Source organism: Cyprinodon tularosa, unplaced genomic scaffold (genome assembly GCF_016077235.1).
Source record: "Cyprinodon tularosa strain WSP-4 unplaced genomic scaffold, ASM1607723v1 ctg21, whole genome shotgun sequence".
Taxonomy (NCBI): domain Eukaryota; kingdom Metazoa; phylum Chordata; class Actinopteri; order Cyprinodontiformes; family Cyprinodontidae; genus Cyprinodon; species Cyprinodon tularosa.
In genome coordinates, this window is record NW_024038778.1 from 2,248,047 (window position 1) to 2,258,400 (window position 10,354).

Genomic DNA, 10,354 nt, shown 5'->3' on the forward strand with positions numbered 1-10,354 from the left:
AGCATTTTTTTCTTGTAAACTTTATGGTAAACTTGGATATATATTTTATTGCATGTTGCATATCCCATTAAATTTTGTTTACCTTTAAATCTGCAGCTGTCCCTATTTCTCTCTTTGCTCTATTTAAAAAGGTTTATTTACCTCTTTACTAATATAATGATGCCAGAAACAAAATTTCAAGATATGTAGAAGCTCTGCAGTCTGATTCTATCTGTACAATAAGAAAACGTGTACATTTGAATCTGTAACTGTCAGTCATCCTGGTCCTCTGAGAAGCCAAGCTTTTTTTTAACTAGTAAAGAACAACATTTAAACTATATTTTCTCAAGCTTCCTGCTTTATAATACTAACTTGTATAAACTTACAATCTGTTGCCATTTTTAGGTGAAAAAGCTCTGTATGTCTCACGAACAGATTTTTCAGTGGCATCTCTAATTTTTTTATCCAACCCATCTCCTAACTTTTGCTTAAACATTTATCAAAGTAGGAGCTGGTTAAATTCACTGAGTGCTGCTGTGTGTTGCTACTATATACGCAGTGAAATGCGACCGCAAATCAGATGTCTCAAAGTGTCAGATCTGATGATGTTTAACTGTAAGGCACAACACAACTGTGAGTAGCATGAGAGAGGGGGAAAAAAACACTAACTGAAAATGCTCTGAACATAGTTAGCTGCACCCAACCTCTGTTACCTTTGGCTAAAGTAAATCCGCGGAAAAGGGAAAAAAAGCGGAAATTATTGGTGGGGACATGTCCACACCAGTCCTTCAGAAAGTTACGCCTGTGCTCCAATACCTTTTAATAATTTCCTGGCTTGCAGTACACCAAGCATGAACAATCGGACATACAAACAAACCTAGTGTGCTTGGGCATTTTATTGATATGTGTGGGTAAAGGCGTGTTATTGGTCCCTATGAGCTCATTTGGGCCTAATTAGGTAGCGTAATGAGATAAGAGGAATAGAGTAATGCTCTGATGGATGTGGGGAAGAGGACAGCATCTCAATGAAGAGTGTCTCTGAGGGAGGGAAAGACATCAAATTAACGGATGAAAGGGGAACAAGGGAGAAGTTAGTCAGGATGAAGTAACGTTAGGAATCGATAATATGAGCTGAATGGGAAGCTCAGTTTCTGTGTCGTTAAAGTCTGTGACAAAGTGGCTCATCTTGACTCTGCTGTGGTTTCATTTGTGCTCACTTTATGCTCACTTAAACATGTGCTCAATGAAAAATCACAATTATTTAATGTCTGTTTTCAGGGACGACGCTTGTGGATAAGCAAAGACACCCACAGTTAATACACTTCTAAATTGAGTCTGGCTTAGCTTGAGATAGAAGGGAAAAATGGTTAGTAATATTAATTTCCAGCTGTGCAAAGCTAGTTAAGGTATACCCTGGAATTATAGTAGGTTTACATTTACAATTCAATCAGATTATACAGTCTGACTGAAATAAAAAAGTTTTCTTTCTAAGGAAAACCAGCTGATTACATCAAGTCATTGACTTGCATGACACGCTCCTCCTGGATGCAGCCGATCAGCATTTTGTTGTTGACTGTTCAGCAATCCCTCAGCCCGAGCATGCATGCAGTGAGAATGGAGCAGAAAACTCCCTTTTTTCAGGAACTTCAGCAGAACCAGGCTCAGTGTGAGCGACCTTTTGCCAAGGCCGACTGGGGCTATAAGAGACAAAAGCAGACATTCAAGAGCAACATAGAAGCACTGATCTTTGAATACTTTCTTTGTTAGAAAAAGTAACGGTAAACTAGCTTCTTAGGTGGCTCTGTCTAGGAAAGGAACAGCTAAGCTGACGGGCTGTGAGCCAGCTTTCATGCCTAAGGGATGAAAGAGAACACATACACTACATTCTCAGTAAAAGCTGAGACCATGTATAGGAGAGAAACAGGACTACATAAAAAGGGCCCAACCCTATCATATTCACTTTAATTCAAAAATACATTTTTATTTCCAAAGGGCAAATAATGTTGCAGTAAAGTATATTTTCTTTTTTTTTTTCTAAACAGGTGTTGTAGGTGTTGTTAGCTATAGACATTAATGATCTTCTGCAGCGCTCTATCTTGCACGGATCAGCAGAAGCCTCTTACTAAAGGGACTTTGTTGTTTAGCAATGCTCAATGTTGTCCATAATTTTCTCCACTTTATGAAGAATTCTTCTTTGTGAAATAATCTCCACACTTCCAGAGTAGTTTCTAGAACAGAGCTGGCCTTCTTAATTAGATTGTTGAGCTTTTTAAAGTAATTAGTTCTAATACTGTTACCCCAGCAGATGGAGGAATGGATCACATTCTCCACAACAGACTTCTAGAAGATATGTAGCAACTTGCTGCAAACACGGAAGCCTAACCTTCCTAAACTTCCTTACAAAGTACAATCTGCTCTGTCCCTTCTTGTTGACGCCTTCACAGTTGTGTCTCCAGTCTAGTTTGTTGTTCTATTGAACACAAAGACATTCATACTCCTTAACCACCTCCACTTCTTCTTCTATGATATTAACAGGATTCAACTTGTTCCTGTTTCTTCTGAAATCTACAATTATCTTCATTGCTTTGTTGATGCTTAGGATCAGATAATTGTTTCCACACCATGCCAAAAAATGGTTCACCAGCACTCAACTTCTTGCCCATCTTTGATGCAATGATTGCAGGGTATTTGTGCAGAGGACAGGACTTTGTCTGGTACAGGAAATCAGATGTGTACAGGGTTAAAAGGAATGGTCAGAGTACTGTTCCCTGTGGTGCCTCTATGCTGCTGACAAATTCATTATACAGCTGACCCTTCAGTCTAAGAAACTATGGTCTGTTTCTCAGGTAGATTTTGATCTAGGCAAATGTTGAGGCCTCCACCTGAGTCTCCTGAATATTCAGTCCATCAGTTAAATTAGCAAACTAAAATCTTAGCAGGTTTATTGTTGTGGTTAATATAGCACAGAAGAAACACAGTTTTTGTTTTGTCTTTCTAGACATTAGAAGCAGGCTTTTCTTTTTAAACATCTAGTGAGGATAATAGTAATTAAAATAATGTTTTTACTTGTGGTTGAGCAGCAGTATATGAACTGAGGCCTTCTATAAGTTTACTGCAGGTAGGTGACGATTACTTCCTGTTTTTAGTTTGTCATTAAAAGGTAAAGGAAATAATGTAGAGAAAGGGGCATCAGTCATAAAATTTATACTGTATACTGGCCTAGATACAAAATAAATACTATTAAACAGAAAAACATTGTTATAGGGATTTTTTTTTTCCGGCAGGGACAGTAAAACTGATCCGAGTTGACGGAGAAATTGATGGAAATAAATGCAGAGCAATCCTGCTAGAAAAACAAACTAGAGACTGCAAAAGCCTTAAGTCTGGAATGGAGGTTCACCTTGAAGCAGAGCACGATGTGAAAATATTCAGACAGCATTATTGGGAAGGTCATCGCACCTTGTAAAACCAAAGACCACTTAACTGTGGTGTTGTTAAGCAGGTTTGAAACTTATTTTTAAACAAATGTTTTAGAGGATCACATAAAATTTTGTTTTGAATGGTGTTATATTGAGTTACCCATAGACATCAAGAATTTCAGTTAATCAGAATAAGAAAAATGAAAATAATAAAATATGACTACAAAGTTTCCACACATTTGGTTATCTCTATTCTTCTCTGAAACAACCAAAGGCATTAAAACACGATTGAACAATGTGTTTTATCACCAGCAGTCACACTATTGATTGGTGTGATGTTGATGGTACGCTCATAGCTTTCTAGCAGCTGCCATTAAAAGATTGTTAATCAGTTTAATTGTCGACTGTAGCTCTGAGGTTAGGATTACAAAAGCAAAGACATGACTGTTTAAAAGAAGCTCACGTCATTGGATGCCTCTTGCACAAGTTAAATGTGAGCATCACACATATTGGGGGATAGATTTAGAAGATTAAAAGCATCAACACTTAGATTTCTGTTTTAGTATATGCTGCATTAATTTGTGGTGTCCTCTAAAGGCCAAGCTGGACCTATTTGTATGCAGGTGACTATAATGAAAACCTTGTTATCATCAATCACATAATGGCAGAACCGCTGTCTACATAAATGGATTATTTTCCACGCTGTTTGAGTTATGTGTACCAATGACACATAAAGTCTTTGTTCAAAGGATATTGATAACAAATCAGGACCAGTGGAACAAGGCCTGTTTTTATTACAGTATGTAAGCCTGATTAAAACTCTAGTGTGGTCCTCTAGTTGTCGTGTGTAAGCTATGAATAAGAAAAAAACAAAAAAAACAAATCAATATGGAGGAATGTGTTACATTTTCTTCTTTTCAATTTCATCAAATTGATTTCCAGTGATGTGTTTTATGTTTTTCCATCGATTTTGCTGAGAGTCACATTTTCAGCAGGTAAAAAGAAAATAAACATACACCAATCATAAAAATATTCCTAACATTAATTTAAAAAGAAGCAGAAAACATGTTGAATGCAGAACCCAAGTGAATGTAATCTAAATCATCCCACAGAAAGAGGAAACAAATCATGCTGGTTGATGGCATTTTAAAAATACATAGTTTCCTGCTGTAGATTCCATGTTTTAGATATTAATTTAATCATGAGCCAGTTCTTTCCACATTTTGCCCCTCAGCTGAGCTTTCACTTCACAAGTAATATGAGAAGCAATGTTAAGCACGTTACTTAAAAATGAAATTATGTGGTTATTGTTACTAATTGGTTAGTCATTTACTGAACAGTTGATAGATATGTGACAGGCAGTGGAAAAAAAATAGGAAAAAGTTTATCTGGGGCTGTTTTAAATTATTTTCATATCCAAGAAGAGTGGTAACTAAATTTTCCAATGATGTTAAACCTGAAAATAATAATAAAAACAACAAAGTTCCTTGGACCATTTGAATGTTGGTAATCTCCACAGTACTTGGAATCCCTAGGGAATTCATTTGTAAATGTCAAATCATTCTGGTTTAAACATGTATATAAATGTACTCTTTGTCAGACGATATTGTTCTAAAATTAAGAAAATTTCTATTTAAAGAAAAAAAAAGTTATTTTATGCAGGCCAGTTAATTATACGTCAGATTGTATACCTAAATTCGGCCAATCATGTATCAACGGTCATCCGTCAATCAAATTTTTTCGGTCATAGCATCTTGATTTATATGTCGCAGCTAACATACCCAACAGTTGAAATAAGAAATAAGAATACGTTACTTTATTTACTATTGAGTTCCGTCACAGTGTTCAAGGGGATGGACGTCTGTGTCTGCGGCAGGAGCAGAGCTATCAGAACTAGCAGCATTGCGATGCAAGGGCTTAAACATGTACGGCTGTAGGCCTTCTACACCAAACAAAGCTTCTGCTGCCCTGGTGTCCTGTTCCACAACATCTTTGTTCCAGCTTTCCTCCTCTAAATAAAAAGTATATGACGGAGGAGACTCATCCACGACCGCCGACACAAAACTCTCCTCCTGTTTCCACTGTCCATCGTGTTCCTTGACAGTTGGTTTCTAAGTCATCAATTTAGTGCTACTTAGTCCCAAAGTAATTTCCCATTAGAAACCTACTAGCACCAAGTTACAAACTAGTTAGCAAAGATGCTTCAGAGAATTTGGAACAGCCCCTTCCCTATGACTTTAAAGAGATGAAGCAGATTCCTCAGAATCACTGTGGAAGTCAGCTGGGGTGGTAAAAAAAGCTATTAATTCGAATACCTTTGCATAACTTACCTGCCCCAAGAGCTCTTGTTAGCAGAAGATTGTTGTCAACAAACCACTATTTTTCTGTGTAAAGGTAACTGCACTGCATTACATCAGTGCAGTGCACAGACAAACATCTTTGAGATAAACAAATACTTTAATAGTAACACACAAAAAGAAAATAAAAAATAAGGCATTTACAAAACTGTTAAATGTCAACTGTCTAACTTTTTTTTAGCTTTTCCTTTTTTGTCTCTGCAAATTGCATCAAGCCTGCAACCAGGGCTAATTTATCATGTTGGTTAATTTGTTAAATATTTTTTAGCAACTTTTTGAAGATAAATTTCTTTCTATTTTACTATCTGTTTTAAAGTACTGTTACATCTGTTCATTGCTATATCTGTACACTCTTCTGTGTGGGTCATCCAAATGCTGTCATATGGTGGCTAGAGCGGCTTACTGTAGGTATCACCTTATACGGTCATGCTGTGTGTTGTTTGAAAAGGGCTGGGGGCTTTGGGAGAGACACTTCCTGGCTGACTTTTAGATAAAATGGGAAAGAGGGCAGAAGCTCTCTACCTTCTCAGTGGGTTCTCTCCTGAATTGTGGAAACCTAAGGGCCTAATAGAGGGGTGGGATCTTCCTCTGCAATTTGTGCTTGTATTAATGATTTCGTTGAACATGACTGGAATAAATTCTGTTAATAATTGAACATGTTTTATCCTTTGTGTACAGTACACTCTCTAAGAAACAATTCGTCCACGGATCTAAACCGGGTAATAAAAGGGACATACAACAAACTGAGGGGAAGAAGAGACGGGGTGCTTGGGGCTGGATTCGTTCATCACCCAGGCTGAAGTCACCGAGGTGGTCAAAAAACTCCACGGTGGCAAGGCTTCGGGGGTGGACGAGATCCGTCCTGAGTATCTTAAAGCTCTGGATGTTGTTGGGCTGTCATGGTTGACACGTCTATTCAGCATCGCGTGGAGGTCGGGAACAGTCCCCCTGGATTGGCAGACTGGGGTGGTGGTTCCCCTCCATAAGAAGGGGGACCGGAGGGTGTGTTCCAACTATCGGGGAATCACACTTCTCAGCCTCCCCGGAAAGGCCTATGCCAGGGTGCTGGAGAGGAGAGTCCGGCTGATTGTCGAACCTCGGCTGCAGGAGGAGCAGTGTGGTTTTCGTCCTGGCCGTGGAACAGTGGACCAGCTCTACACCCTCTGCAGGGTGCTTGAGGGTTCTTGGGAGTTTGCCCAACCAGTCCACATGTGTTTTGTGGACTTGGAGAAGGCATTCGACCGTGTCCCTCGTGCTGCCCTGTGGGGGGTGCTCCAGGAGTATGGAGTCGGGGGCCCTTTATTAGGGGCCATCCGTTCTCTGTACAATCGGAGCAGGAGTCTGGTTCGCATTGCCGGCATTAAGTCGGACCTGTTCCCGGTGCATGTTGGACTCCGACAGGGCTGCCCTCTGTCACCGGTCCTGTTCATAACTTTTATGGACAGGATTTCTAGGCGCAGCCAAGGACCGGAGGGGGTCTGGTTCGGGGACCAGCGGATCTCATCCCTGCTTTTTGCGGATGATGTAGTTCTGCTGGCTCCCTCCTGCCAAGACCTACAGCGTGCGCTGGGGCGGTTCGCAGCCGAGTGTGAAGCGGCCGGGATGAGAATCAGCTCCTCCAAGTCCGAGGCCATGGTTCTCGACCGGAAAAAGGTGGCTTGTCCCCTTCAGGTTGGAGGAGAGTCCCTGCCTCAAGTGGAGGAGTTCAAGTATCTTGGGGTCCTGTTCACAAGTGAGGGAAGAATGGAGCGGAAGATCGATAGACGGATCGGTGCGGCTGCTGCAATAATGCGGACGCTGCACCGGTCTGTCGTGGTGAAGAGAGAGCTGAGCGAAAAGGCAAAGCTCTCAATTTACCGTTCGGTCTACGTTCCTACCCTCACCTATGGTCATGAAATTTGGATCATGACCGAAAGAACGAGATCCCGGATACAAGCGGCTGAAATGTTTTCTCCGCAGGGTGGCTGGGCTCTCCCTTAGAGATAGGGTGAGGAGCTCGGTCATTCGGGAGAGGCTCAGTGTAGAGCCGGTTCTCCTCCACATCGAGAGGAGTCAGTTGAGGTGGCTCGGACATCTTCTTCGGATGCCCCCTGGATGCCTCCCTCGGGAGGTGTTCCAGGCACATCCCACTGGGAGGAGGCCCAGGGGACGACCCAGGACACGCTGGAGAGACTACGTCTCTCGGCTGGCCTGGGAGCGCCTAGGGCTTCCCCCAGCAGAGCTGGAGGAGGTGTCTGCGGAGAGGGAAGTCTGGGAGTCTCTGCTTAGTCTGCTGCCCCCGCGACCCGGTTCCGGATAAAGCGGGAGACGACGACGACAACAAACTGAATATATAAATATGCTAAATAGAGCAGTTTGATTCTGTGTTATTCTCCAAATACATCCCTATTTACAGGAATGTGCACAGGTAGACCCTAGGTAGTGCTTGAACACCTGCAGTTTTTCCTTTGTACAAAAAAGTGTGCTCCTGATTCTTTTTTTTTTGTTGTTGTTGTTCCTAATTCCCTTTTGATTATATTTTTTTTTACAGTGTATAGCATGTCACAAGTTAACATTTCTAGATTTCATTTATCAGCGCACCACATTCTTTTGATAAATTTGCTGATAAGAACTATCCTTGTGCCTTGCCATGCACTTCTTTCAAAGAAAAATGCATTACCCAAAATGCACCCAGATACAGGGCTACCAACTTTTCACCAAACCTTGGAGTGAGATTTAAAAATAATTTGGACATGCAACCCTTGTCAGTGCTAGATGAGGATAGGTGCAGTTATAGGTTGTAGGTTTTCAGAGAATTTAACAGAAACAAAATTGTAAAATGTTGAATTTTTAAAGCACAGTAAATATTACTGAGTATCAAAAAGTTATCTGTAGTTGTTATTGTTATTTTGACAAAACAATATACATTATTTTCTATATTCTGGTGATTTTCAGAGAAGTAAAGTAAAGAAGTATGGGCCCTACTAAAATACTTGCATCTTAAATATACTGTAAACAAAGAATTTCACAACTGTGTTTAGTAATTATTCTATGCAGTTCAAGTAATATAACCAATGGGGAACTCATAAGTTATAATTGGATTACTGGCACTAATACAGGAACAACTAAAATCGAATCCTGTGCAAACTGTACTGTGTATAAATATTTGGTAGTAGGCTAAGGATTAAAAATCTTAACTTCTTATCTTATTTTTTATTTATTTATTCATTTATTTTTACAACTGACAAAACAGCTTAACAATTCAGACCTTCTAGGGGGCTGTAAATTCAATAAAAACATACAATGACACAAGACAGCACTTCTGTGGATGTTTGATTTTGGTAGATGTGATGTAAATTAAGTGTTTAACATATTCAATGGAAAAAAATAAGACGACATGAATAAGATAAGTAATAATAAAATAAGAATATCCCTCTGGTTCCTCTTCTATCAATCCTGGATAACTGAGTTGTTCTGCACATCCGCTCTGAATGTGGTTGGTCTTTTGGGTGGCTGATCCTATTAAAAAAAAATCAATTTGAAAAAAAAAAAACAATTTGTTTTTGTGGACCTCCTATGGGTTTGTGAGGAATACCTGAAAGCTTTAAGAATCTAGTTTAGTTTAGTGTTGGCCTTACATATACCTATAACCAGGATTGACAATTAGGGGGACCACTTATTTTGATGATCCCCTGGGAAAAAGAACACCCTCCACTTCACCTTTAAAGTAAATAAAGAAATAATTCCAATTTATTGCATAGATGGAATTATCACATATTATATGAAGGTTCCCCATGAATTCTATTTACTTTGGGAGTTTTTATTGAAAATACATATTGTTGTGAACCATACTTGTTGTCAACTACTCCTCTAACGTTAAATCAATTTATAATAATATTGTTGCTTTTGTTTTCTTAATCATTTTGGAAAATGTACCTGAAATACATCCTTCTCTTGAGCTGATTTTCCCTGGGTGGTCATGGGCATGACCACCCATCATGATATGTGTAGAACTGAGTTAGGTTCTACGTTATCAATCTGGGATGGCTGCTGTTCAGTCTGTCCATGAAAAGGAGGGACATTTAGTACAATACTTCGAGCTAATTGGGTGATGTCCAGCTAGTACCCCCCTTCCATAACACGCTTTCAGCCAATCATGGCTGTTCTGACTCTTGAAGGAGGTGGTCACACATTCCTGCTGCTCTACTATTCCCTGATCTGTCCCTCTGCTGCTTTGTCTTGTCTTTTCTGAGCCCTCTCTTCATATCACCCAAATTCCAAAAATGTATTTGGAGGACATCTGATGTATAGATGTAGACACTGATCAGGCCGCCGGCAGCGTTTGACGCACTTAAAAAGGCTGTGAACGAGCAGGACAGAGAGCTGAGCCATATGCTGGGTGCGACTGAACGCAGGCTGGCTGCGGTGGTTGAATTCAAAAGTGAGATGGCGGAAAAGCCCAATAAATTTTGAATATTTGATTCGCCACGTAGAGCCAGCAAGAAAATACGCAAGGCTGAGGGAAATTCCTCCTCTCAAAACAATAAGTGTTATTTTGGATTCAGCCTCTCAACCTCTCCTGGATGTTATGGATGAAGAGCACAGAAGAACATCGGACCT